Genomic DNA, 13863 nt, shown 5'->3' on the forward strand with positions numbered 1-13863 from the left:
AGTTTCTCAAATGGAGGGCCCTGTAAGGCATTGAGGACTATAGATAAGTTCCAGCTCATCACAGTATAAGAATGAGGCAGATTAAATCTAGACCTGGCTCAAGCTTTTAAAGAGGTCACACATTAAGGCTCCACAGCTTGGGCCAGGGATGCCAAATCATGCCTCTCACTTGAGAGAGAAGGTATGTGCTCATAGTTATCTGCCAAGGGATGTTGAAAGCAGCTGAATTGACTCTGGGAATTACATCTGATTCCTCCAGAGTGAGGCCACCAAGCACCTGACTTACCAGATCTGTCTGATGACCTGAGGAAGCAGGGCAATTAGGGGGAAGGCATATAAGTGTGCACTGGGCTAATCGTTTTAATTGGGCAAGGAAAGTTGTCTTCTGATGTGAAGAGGTCCACCTCTGCCCTCCATAAGACAAACTAGATTGTCTGAACCATTTTGGGATGTAGCCTCCATTCTCCTTGTGACAGCATGTCCGCTCCTAGGTTCAGTCTGTCTGGCACGTGAACTGATCACAGTGAGAGGAGTTTGCCCTGTGCCCATAAAAAGGGGGTGTCCAGTCAGCCTGAAGAGGAAGTGTGACCTGAGACCTACTTGGTGATTTATAAAAGCTTCCACTGTCATGTTGTCTGAGCGGACCAGGACATGGTGCCCCTTTAGGGCCAGTAGGAAAGTTTTTAGGGCTAGAAAAGATTCCAGTCTCAAGACAGTTAATGCATTATTCAAGGTCTGACCAGGAGCCGAATGCCAGTCTGCTCTTGTACAGTGCTCCCCAAACTGAGTTGGAGGTTTCTGCCTTGACCACCTTCCTTCTAGAGGTCAGTCCCAATGGGATTCCTGATTGAAACCTGATTTTCCGATGGGCCACAGCTTTGATGCAGCGATGGATTATCCTGAGGTGAAAACATCCCAGATGCCAAGCATGGGATGGTACATTGGCTTTGAGACAATGTTGCAGGGGCCTCATATAGAGCAGACCCAGGGGAATCACAGAGGAAGCTCTGACATGAGGCTGAGAAACTCTGAGAAGGATGTGATGACCCAGGTTTGAATGATGCCACTAGACATTGAATTGTCAGGGAGTGTTCTGGAGTAATTCATGCCTGTGACTGGGCTGAAAAGATAATTGTCCTTAGGAAGACTACATTATGGCTGGGAGACAGAGCACTCACAGCTAAACTGATTTTTAGTTTAACACAAACCAGTTTTCCAGTTTTAAGTAGTTCATAATGTGGATTTCCATCTGTCTCAGAGAGGAAATAGCCATGTCCATGCACTTCGTAATAGTGCGTGGGGCCAGGTACAGTCCAAATAGTAGACCTCCCCCTCAAACATGAATCTCAATAACTATCTGTGATGGGGTCTATCTGAATGTGAAAGTTAGCATCTTTTGTATCCACCGATAAAAAACGGTCCTCTGGGCATATTTGCACGAGGATCTGCATATTCAATGGCTGTCTCATAAGTGCATGATTCAGATGCCTGAGAACAAAGAATGGGTCTGAGCCTGCCATCTTTCTTGGGAATGAGAAACTAGTGGTTGCTGAAGCCTGACTCGCTGTTCACTAGAGAGAGCATTTCCACAGATCCTTTTGCAAGCAGAGTTTGCACTTCAGACCAGAGAACATGAATATTGTTGTACCGTACTGAAGTTTGGATAATGCCTCTGAAGCAAGGTGGTCTGCAAGTGAACTGGAGTGAGTAACCTCATTCTATGGTTTTTAGAACTCCGATTGATCTGGAATGGCCTTCCAAGTTTCGAGTGGCAGGTTGACACAAGGAGGCGGAGAACTGACCCTCATGATAGTGTAAAGTGGAAAGGTACTGTTTTGAGTATGTGTGTCCACTATCACAGTGGTAGTTTGCATGGACACCTGTTGTGTGGGAAGGATGGCCTAGCCTGAACAGAGCTTCCATCGCAAAATTGACTGAATGGAGAGCGGGTTCAAGACATCTTTGAGGGTAGTCCAACCTAGGCAGGAACTGACCCTATCCACTTACTTTCTGCTCTTGGATCAGAATGGCTTCTGAAGCTCAGGTTTCAGAACTACTCAAAGGTGGGGACCTTGGCAATTATGGTACAGATAGATTCTAGCCATCTGAGGGTGCTACTGAAGCCAAGGCTCAGATTTAGGCTGGGGCTGGGTCAGAGGTGGCGCATGTTTTGACCTCACATGGAATGGGAGACTATTCCAGGCGTGTCTGACATTCCTCTTTCAGACAAACACATTCAGAGTTATATTCAAAATTGTGCTGTCTGTTCAAATCTGTATAATTGCAGTGAATGATGCACGTTTCTGAGTCTGAAAAAAGTGTATACATCCATCCATCATAAAACTACTCTACAGGGCTCCAGGGTGTTCATAAAGGCCTTCTGAAGCAAAACAATGCATTAGTTTAAGTAAAATGTAGATTCTTAAAACTTTATTAACTATAATGGTCAGCTTCTAGAGACTCTGCTGCTGCAGAGAGCAGGAGCACTGTGGAAAGTGTGGACCACTGGCCTGCTCTGACATGTGCTCTCACACAGCCTGCTCCATGTCCTGCATCTCATGTCTCAACAGGTCCAACAAGAACTCAGGAGTGAATTTTCTCAGTCAAGTTTTTTTTGTCACTATCATTCATTCAGGTTCCCGCTGATTTTATTTACAATCACATGTGCAGTTTCCTTTGAGCTGCACTGGATGAATGACATGAAACACATACCTTTATTTTCTAAAACCGAGAGCACGCTTAAGTAATTTTCTCTGGCAATGTGAGGTCACGTTATCGGTAATCGATCTTGACAGCGTTCTAGTGGCTTCACTGCATAAGCATCTGTAAACCAGTCGCAATTATGCACCAGCACAACTGTGGTTTCATGTCAGCACCTTTCACTTGAAAATGCCTGTCAATGTGTATTAGTGTTATTGTAGTTTTAATTTCTTCCAGAACCTTTTGGCCACTTTGGCTGGCGCATACCACAGTGTGACATGGGTGCGTTTGGACACTGAGTGGCAGCAGGAGTGCAGCTGTAGAACATACAGCAGGTGTACCTTTTGCCTGTAATACCTCACGATCCTCACCTGAGGGTGCTGTCACTGCCTGCAACTAAAAACTGAAAACTTTTTATGCATTCACTTATGGCTAGAAAATGCTAACTTTTTAAAACATGCCATGTCTTTTAAAGCAAAATAGCATTAAAGCTGCAGTAGGGAACTTTTGATGCTCTAGCGGTTAATAAACAGAACTGCTTGCGTCTTGCGGAAGAGCATCGTAGCCGGAGCTACTTCTCTCTGTTTATGTCTATGAAGAATCACAAAGGTACTGGGTTACTCCACCGCGGTATCCCAGAAGCAATCTAAAATAGTCCGAATATAAACACTTATTATGGGTGCACCCTAGTGATTCAGGACAAGCTAAAAACATGGTTTGGAAAATGGATTCATGGTATACTCGCTTATTATATACATTTTTCTACATTTTGAACACAAACAAAGTTATGGACCGCAGCTCTGATTGGTTGTTTCTTAACGGGAGCGATGGAGTTTCTGCAAATGGCAATAGGACCACTGGGAGGAGCCAGAGGAGCTTGATTTTTTTCACAGATTATCTGTCTCATATTCTACTGTCAGGACATAATGACAGGTTTAATAAATATGTAAAAAATATTTTTTTACAAAAGTTCCCTACAGCACCTTTAATATCTCTGTGTAAACTACAAAAATGTGAATGTGTAAAAACAGTGGCATCATGCGCATTACATGTTCGGTCTATAGGTATGCACAGGTCTCTTTACAAAGTGACATCGCCAACTACTGGCCTTGCATACATAATACAGCATTTTAGTAGTTTTTGTTGATACATGTGGGATTTATATGTCATCTGTGCATGATTTTTTTTATGTTTTAAGTACATCATAGTTGGGTATACCCTTAATAAGAGGGTTTAAACCTTAACAAGAGAATATGTTATGTTCTTCAGGTGAGCCAGCAGATCTTTCAGTGGATGGAAGCCGATCGGCTGCCATGCTAGTAGGTATCAGAAGACAGCTTGCACTAATGTACAAGTTCTCTAAAAGTTATGTAGTAAATCTGCCAGAAACATTGCCCATCACTGTTTGTTTTATATGAACACCCCAGGGGTTGCTCACTGAACTTAGCTGGTGTGTTTCACCCTCTGCTGGTGTGTTTGGGGTGTTGTCTGCACTTACAGTATGTCAGCCCCTTGGCTATGTCTGTATGACTGTGTATAAAATTAGCCTCTTAAAGTCCCTTTAAAAACTTAATTGTGATGGGCTCATCAAACATTCTGGTTATTATAGCTTTGCATCTACATATTAACTAACTCTAATTAGAGTATTATTGTCACAGTGTCTGGTTTGTGATCCCTGGTTAACCACTAGATGTCCTCCTTCCCCACGGTGTCTGTCACTTCATGAACCACATTCCCCACGATCTCTGTGTACTCATTGCACTCAGCTGTCACTGGTCATTAATCATTGCACTCAGCCAATTCCCCATTAGTGTTTGTCATTTCCCTGTGTATTTATACCCTGTCTGTGTTAGTATGTGTCACGGAGTCCTTGTAGTTTTCACGCTACTTCTACTCCTGTCCTTGGCTGATTGTTTTGTGTTTGTTTTTGTTTGGATTGCTACTCTGGTTTTGACCCCTGCCTGGACTGGATAACGATTTGGATTACCCCAATAAAAGACATACCTGCACTTGGATCTCTCTCTGTGTTTTCCTGTGTCCCGATCGTGACATTTAGTAGATACCAACACCCATCTCTTACATCTTTATTTGACCCTCTAACTTTAGCACTCACTATTCTAATTCTATTCTTAAAAATAAATCTAACTACCTTTTCTAATCTTTTTGTATTCTATTTTATTTTCATTTATTATGCAATTATGTGTGTATATATAAGACCTCTAACACTAGCTTGCTCTATTCTTTTTCTATCCTATCTGTTTTATTTTTATTAATTATATTATTGAAAAGCCCTTGCTATGTGTACTGTGTTAAGCTAACTGAGACTTCTTATAGTACTAATATTATCATTGCTCTTTTTGCTCTTTGTGATTGCTTCCACTGTCCTCATTTGTAAGTTGCTTTGGATAAAAGCGTCTGCTAAATGAATGAATGTAAATATAAATGTAGTAGACCGTTAGGTTAAGGTAATTAAAATTCAATTCTATTCAATTCAGGTTTATTTGTATAGCACTTTTTAACATACAAATCGTTATGAAGCAACAAAAAATTAAGTTTCTTCAATATTTGCTAGTAGCTTATCAAAGGTGACTGTCAGTTTATGTACATATGGCAGAAATATGGAAACAGACAATGAACACTGTTAACAGCAATTATTATATGATGCATTCAAACTTATAGCAAAATTTGGTAGTTTTGGGGTTGGCATCATCTCTTCTCAGGTGTTCTGGATCCAGACTGAAGCTTGTTTAAATCCTAGTAACTGCAAAAACAGAGAAACAAATAGAGACATAATTAGCGTAGCTGCTGTTCCAACCAAGTAAAATTTATTTGTTTAACCCAAGCTAAAGAATAATAATGAGATTCATTATTTGAATGCCTGGCCAAACAGAGGAGTCTTTAATCTAGATTTAAACAGAGAGAGTGTGTCTGAACAATAAGTTGACATACTTGCAAAGTAATTAATAGTCAGAAAGAATGTGTGTTGTGGAACCATCAAATTAATATACCAAATAAATTGCTACCCAGAAAAAGAAAATGCTCCTTGAACCCAGTCATTCTTCAGCAAAAGAAAACGGATAGTTCAACCAGAAATTAAAATTCTGTCATTAATTACACAGCCTCATGTCATTCCTAACCCATACGACAAATTAAGATATTTTTAATGAAATCCGAGAACTTTCTGACCCTGCATAGACAGCAACGCATCTGATGTTCAAGGCCCAGAAAGGTAGTAAGGACATCATTAAAATAGTCCATCTTATGATATTATAAGAAAACGTTGATTTGAACAATGATTTAATTCAACAGTAACTTCTCTTCTGTGTCAGTCTTCGACGCGCATTCACAACAGTACCTCAATGTGCATTCTTCTGCTTGTAAACAAGGTGCAGCATTTTCGGCTCCTCCATCAGCAGCACCATATGCATGCGTTGTGGAATTCTTAAGTGTTAAAGGCTGACACGGAAGAGAAGATATTGTCATTATTGAACCACTTCCAAGGATGAATTTCAATTTTTGTGTCAACTATCCCTCTTAGTATTTTATATCTTTCATTGTTATTTCTTTGGGAGAAAAACAAAAACTGCTTATTGTAAAATGTTTGACTAAGAAAACAACCAAAAGTTCAGGTTTTGAAATAACATGTAGTGTGTGATATTTATCAATTAATTTAATTATATTTATTTTTAAAACATGTGCCTTGAAAAAAAGTAAAACAGACCATCAGAAATGCACCATCTACTGATCATAACAATCACTGCACTCCAAAGAACAGAGTTTTGAATTTTAAGTTGGCTAAAGACCACCTGGATGTTGCGAGCACTACTGGAGCAATGTTCTGTGGGCAAGTGAGACAAAGTTCAAAGATCTGTTTACTAAATATACACAGTGGGATGTTTTGTTAAAAACAGAGCATACCAACACTAAAACCTCATCCCCAACTGTGAAGCATATGTCTGGAGAGCGATGTGGAGCTGATTTGATGCCTGAGGGTCTGGACTGCTACGGTCATTGAGGGACCAATGAATTTTAAGTTGTACAGCAGATTGTCAGGACGTGATCTAAAACTCATGCGATATGACCACAATCCAAAACACAGAAGTAAATCAACAACAGAATTCTCAAATTGCGTAAATTAGAATGGCCAAAGTTCTGAGCTCAATTTGATTTAAATGCTGTGGTGTGATCTGGAACAAAACGTTCAAGAAGCATCCCAGCAATAGACATCAGCTGAAACAACTGAGCCATACAATAACCCTTCACCACATAAAATGAAAGATTCTGCGATTATTTACTCACCCTTATGTTGTTCTAAATCTGTATGGTTTTCTTTCTTCTGAACAACAAGATTTTTTGAGAAATGTCTCAGCGCTTTTAGTGTTTTCATTTTTTTTTTATGAGTTAATAAATTTGTGTATGTAATTAAAGTCAATGGTAATCATAAACATTCTTTGAAATATCCTCAACACAACAAACATTGTAGTTTGATCAATATAATTATCTGATTAACATCTATAACCTAGTAGTTCAGATAAATCACACTGCTATGACTGTCCGCATACTAGTTCTTCATATTTTAAAAATGCATTATAATATTATATATTTAATATAATATAATTACAATAATGCATTCCATTTTAAACGCACTAAATATACATTTGGAGCATATTATGCTGTGTTAAAACTGTACACACACACACACAGAGAGAGACACTCTAGAAGGAAACCATAGAAATCCATGTTAAAATAGAGTTATAAGATTGACTGAATTAATTAATTTGAAACTTTCTGGTGTAACTAAATATAAACCTGCAAATGGTTAAACTGTGCTGTTGTTGGCTACCACAGTAACAGTAAGTACTTGTTTTGCGCACCAGCAAATCTGTCCGTGTCCAGCCGTTTATGCTTTCCATTTCATGGAAAAGATACATTTTATTGTGTGTCGCAGCACATGTATTTAGGTATAACACATGTATAACACAGTGTTATTTATAAAAATTTATAGTGGATTTAAGCATTCACCATGACACTCGCTGTGAGAAATACTGCAAGCGGAGTGATACAAATGGTGAAATGATTGGAGTTCTGTCATCACTAGAATTTCACACTTATGAAAAAAGTCTTTGATTGGAGGATAATATATATTTTAAGAGGATATATATATATATATATATATATATATATATATATATATATATATATATATATATATATATATATATAAAATTTCACAGTGTCCCAACAGTAAATGTCATTTTCCTTCTTCAGATGCATTTTCTATTCATGAGACCGAAAAATTTGAGTACAGCCATGTTTTACTCACCCCATGTCCTTCCAACTTGTATATGAAAAACAATATTTTTAATAATCTTATTTATTTGTCCATAATGAAAGCCAGTGGGAACCAATGTTGCTTTGTACCGTAAAATTTGTGTGTTCACCAGAAGAAGGTTTGAAAAAATGTTGATGACATTGTCAAAAAGATGACAGATGACAGAATTTCTTTGGAAACAAATGACTCTGTGATTATTTCCTCACGTGTTTTTTTCTTTTTTTTTTTTTTTACTTTATTTCCTCTGTCCAGATTTTGGTGTTATTCTGTGGACAACTGTTCAAACTCCCAGCTTCAACTTCATTCTAGCAGCCGATGTCATCACTCATCAAGCACACCGCTCAAGTCCAACAGGTTCAAATGTCGCTCACTTGTGGTGCAAATACAAAACACAAAGATTGCAATTCACCCAAGTGCAGAGTTACATGTTCTTGTTATTATGATGTCTAATATTTGTTTCTTAGCTGATTTAGAAACTTAATATGATACAATTAATTAGAGTAATACAACATTTGTTGATTTTAGGTGGAGATTAATTGCCATGTTGCACATATACCATACACTAAATGTGAAGTGGCTATCAGAAAGGATGTGAATGTAATTGAGGTGTCCAATGAGAGACGGGCCTTAAGGTATCATGTGACCCTCATATAGACGTTTGCAGTGTGATCCTAGATGAATGGCTTTATGGTAAGATCCTCAGCTTTGTTAACTTTGTTGCTTATTTTAGCAATACAATTTTGCCTACCATGTGCTCTGAGGTCTATATGCCGTGTGCACCATGAGTTGTTTTACAATAAATAAAAATAACACACACACACAGACACACACATATTGGGTTTCCATGTTTTATGTGGACTTTCCATAAATGTAATCATTTTTTTACTGTACAAACTGTATGTGCTTCTAAACCTACCTCTCATACAAAACTTTCAAAAAATATCATTCTGTATGATTTCTAGCTTGTGCATACACATTTTTAAATGATAGTATGTATACAGCATGTCAGGTTTTTGAAAGTCTCTTATGCTCATCAAGGATACATTTATTTGATTACAATTTATAATAACTGTTTTCTATTTTAATGTTAATGACAATAAAACGTTTCTAATAACCAGAAAGTTAGAAATATCAGTGTTTATGTAATACAAAAATCTTTTGTAAATGTCTTTGCAATCATTTTTGATCAATTTAATGCATTCTTACTGAATAAAAGTATAATTAAAAAAAAATAAAAAATCTTAATGACCCCAAACTTTTGAACAGTGTATTATATTATAATATAGTGGGGCCATCCACTGCAGAGGGGTGTGGTCTGTAATCAGGGTGGACTAGTGGCCGAGGAGGTAATAGCGGAGCTCCAGGACTGCCCACTTGACAGCCAATGCCTCCTTCTCGATGGTCGCATATCGTCGCTCCACTGAGGTCAGCTTTCAGCTGATAGAGATCACCGGGCCCACTTGGTAGCCGAGGTACTTGGCTTCGGTGAGGGCCAGGTGACACTTATGGGGGTTGGCGGTCAGCCCAGCCCGGCGGAGTTCCGATAGCACCTTCCGCATAATCCTCCCAAGTCTTGGAATGTATGACTACATTGTCCAGGTAGGGGGCCGTGTATGCCTGGTGGGGCCGCAGGAGGAAGTCCATAAGAGCTGGAAGGTGGCGGGAGCCCCATGCAGGCCGAAGGGTAGGACCCGGTATTGCCAGTGGCCACCAGGGGTCGAGAAAGCCGTCTTCGGCTTGGCCTGCTCAGTTAGGGGGACCTGCCAGTAGCCCTTTGTGAGGTCGAGGGTCGAAATGTAGGGGTCCATGTCCACAGCCACGGGAGGTCGATGATCGAGGGCTGCAAGCTGGGGCCCGGTCTCGACCCAGCGCTTCAGAAGGTTCACGTGGTATAGTTCTCTCTGTGTCTTCTGGGCTGCCGGACTCGGTAGGTGAGAGGGCCGATCCTTTCCGTGATGAGAGCTCGGCCACGTGTCACACTATATATATATATATATATATATATATATATATATATATATATATATATATATATATATATATATATAATAATTTTTTAATTTGTCTTATGTTGTTACTGATTTGAGTTCATCATTTGCAGTGTTTTATGGGATATATAGCTAAATACTTCACAAAAAAACAAAATGTATACATCATCACTTTTTTTAAGTGTTTATGGAAAAATTATTTTGAAACAAGGCCTCTGGAAAAGTGGGCAGTCACTGTTTTGATCTATTGTAAATGCTAATATGTTGTAATGTGATGAATTAATGGATTTAATGGCACTTAGGTCCAGCGCTGCCTACAAAAAGTTCAAGTTTCTTTGGTGAATCATTCTAATATGAATCATGGTTTAACACATTATTTTAATGAACAGTTTTTCGGGTGTGTCCGCGGGGTCTTTTAGGAACCAATGATAATGAGGCAGCTAATGAGCTTCTTCTGCCAGATGGCGCCCACACACACAAGTGTGCTTCAGTTAACTCACAGCTGGCAGGTGGCGAGAGGCATCTGTGAGAAATATGCACCTGTTCAGCATATGATATCACTGCCAGGCACAAACCACAGCACTATTTCCATTATTTTTCTTTATATTTTCATAAACTACATTCTTTTTTTCATGTAATAATATATCATCAAACATAATGTGCAGTATGAAGACTTAAAGCTATAGTTAAGTCATTCCAAAAGTTTTGTGGATTTTATGTCCCCATGAAACATTACTGAATATTTTCAACTTGTCCAAGAAAAAATAAGACATGAATACTGAATTTAAAAAAAAAAACCTATTCAGTCCAAAATCCACCAAACTGTAGGAATGATCCAGTCAACCGTAACCTCCTTTCTTCCATTGAACAAAAAATTTAAAACTTAAGAATGTTCACAATGCTCAGGCATACTGTATAGTGACCAGTGTCAAGCTCCAAAAATAACAAGAAGCACCAAAGAACAGTGTCAACACAGATCAACATTTTTGTGTTTCATGGGAAAGAAGAATGTCATGTGGGTGACTAAATAAAGACAGTTGTGTGGCTCTAATATAATATTTTTATGCTCTTTACTGTAGGTGGATTCGGAATGTGTCAGCGGGAAAGCTTAAATCTGTTAGAATGGCACTGCCAACCCCCTGTCATGCACATTACTGTTCTCCTCCACAAATTCTCCTCAGAGACCCTGCAGAGTGGTAACTACTGTACTCAGTTTCCTCTCACTCCATGACATGTGTTAACTATTACAAGCCAGTGTATATAAAGATCCCTTTGATTAGATTGATCAAAAGACATCCACTCCTTGGGGGAAGTGAGGAAATGAAAAAGAGAATGAAAGAATGCAATAGTATACAACACAATGAGCTTCAGATGAAGAATTCTCTCTCACACACTGTTTTTGTTTTTACATTGCATTTTTGAGCATTTTTTCTGTCTTTTTTTTGGTGGATCATGATGAAGTGTGAAGAACTGGACTGTGTATGTAAAGAGCATGCAGATATTGGCATACCAGCCTTTTGTGCATTGACCTCTGCCTATATCCATCTATGCCATAGAAACTATGTTCCACTGGAGCTGCCAGTGCAGTGCGGTCAGTATTACTGCAAACGCAGTAAAATCTATAACCATAGTTTAAGTAGATAAAAACTGAACTGAATGAAAAAGTATCCAGTTTTTGTTGCATTCGTATTGTGTCTGAACTCAGACCACTGTGGTCCACTAGGTAAATTTTTCACTATCACTTCAATGAATTCAATCCTAAGAAAATTTACATCTGATATGGGTTTCAGAAGTGGGTGTGGCAAAATGGCTCAATAGAGCTACCTATAAAATTTCAACAAAGTGCCTCTCGAGCTATGTTTCAAAATCAGTAGACACATGTAACACACCAATACCTACAAAAAAGTCCCCCCGGTATTAAGTCTGAAACCCAAGAGGAAAGCCCCGATCACACTACAAGAGACATGCAACAGCAAAGCAACACAATCCCATTAATTTCAATGGAGATCTGGCGATTTCCAGCGACCCGATCGACAGTGGCCGTTGGATTGTAGCCAGACCACCACCAGGTCCATTTGGCCTGTGAGAGCTGTAAAAAGAACAGTGACGAGAAAGTTAGGATGGAAAGGTAGCCGGCACATTTCACAAACTGGAACTCATTACATTGTATGAGTATAAGCTTACAAACTTAGCTAAGCCCACGGAATCAACGCAATCTTCCACCCGGGGAAGTTGAAACGAATCGTTCTTGGTGACACTATTTAATTTTCTGTAATCATTACAAAACCTATACATCTTATCTGGCTTTGCAACCAGAATACATGGTGACACCCAATTTGAATAAGACGACTGCGCAAGGCCAGTATTTAACAAGTACTTAACCTCAGCTTCCAAAATGTCCTGTTAATTAAGAAAAATTAAGAACATTAAAACTTGATCCACATGACTAAATTCGCTGCACTCAGACCGACGATCAAAGGTCTTCATTTTCAGCTGGGCTTTGACTTGTCATGTCTGCTGTCTGATCACCCCGTTCTTCGGTGTGTGTGTGTGTGTGTGTGTGTATTTTTGTATATGTCTGCATTTCATGTGCACATGGTGTTTTGTTTTGGTTTTGATCATTCGTCTTACAACTATCTGTGGCGTTCCTCCCTCCCCCTCGTTACTACAGTTTCTGCTTCTAATTGTTTGACTATGCTCACCTGAATTCAATGTCTGTTCATCTTTTGTTCTATTTATTCCCGCCTGTCACGCCAATTGGTTCCAGATTGTTGTGTGTAGCCATTCTGTCTGATCCAGTCAAGTCTTGTTCTGTCGTGCCATTGTTTGCTGATACTGGTTTGGTTTTGTTTCTATTTTTTCCCCTCCCTCATTTCCTAGACTGGGCACCTGCATTCCTCAGAAGTGTTTTGGTTTGCTCCATTACTGGCTCTCGTGTCTTCCTCCCCTCTCCACTCACTACGCGGCTGCTCCATTGGGCGCCCCCTGCCGGGTGTTTATGCAAGGACATTGAAGTCTCTTATTTTTCTGTTGGATCTTTTTCCTTATTGCCCGGCCTGTTTCTGTTCGTTTGAGGGAGTTTTTTCTTTTTGACTTATTGAATAAATTGGTCTCATACTGCAACCTGCATCTGTGTCCAGTTGTCTTCCTGGCAGAACGATCTGGCCAAGATGGACACAGCAGGCACAGATTCTGTCAGAACCACAGTCACCCAGCAGGGTGTTCGTTTGGGCCAGCACGAAGCCAGACTGACGAACACCACAAGGGAGGTGGAGTTCCTAGCCAACCAAGTGGCTGAGCTGACCACCCGCATCCTAGAGCTGCAACGAGAGGCTGCACAGGGTATTTCACCATCTTCCTCGCCATGAGCCTGAGCTCCAATGCAATAACCCACCACCCTATGATGGGGACCCCGATTCCTGCTGGGCCTTCTTGTCCCAGTGTTCCGTGGTGTTTGCTCTGCAGCCACGCACATACGCACTTGAGAAGTCCAAAGTGGCTTTGTATTAACTGGGAAGACTAGACACTGGGGAACATCCATCTGGTAGACTCAAGCTCCCTGTTGTGCATCTTTCAATGATTTCCGGCAGGAGATGGAGAGGCTGTTTGACCGCTCTGCCAGAGGTCAGGAAGTGGCCGACCAGCTAGCATGGCTCCGTCAGGCGGGTCGCTCTGTGATGGACTATGCTATCCATTTCAAGGCTCTGGCAGCTACTGTTCCTGTGACTGGAATGAGGAGGCCTGTCGAGCTATGTTCCGAGCAGGCCTAGAAGATGACATGCAGGATGAGCTGGTCACTCAGGACTTGCCACGTGACTTTGACAATCTTGTTTTTATGGCATT

The sequence above is a fragment of the Carassius gibelio genome, chromosome B2 (genome assembly GCF_023724105.1).
Source record: "Carassius gibelio isolate Cgi1373 ecotype wild population from Czech Republic chromosome B2, carGib1.2-hapl.c, whole genome shotgun sequence".
Taxonomy (NCBI): Eukaryota; Metazoa; Chordata; class Actinopteri; order Cypriniformes; family Cyprinidae; genus Carassius; species Carassius gibelio.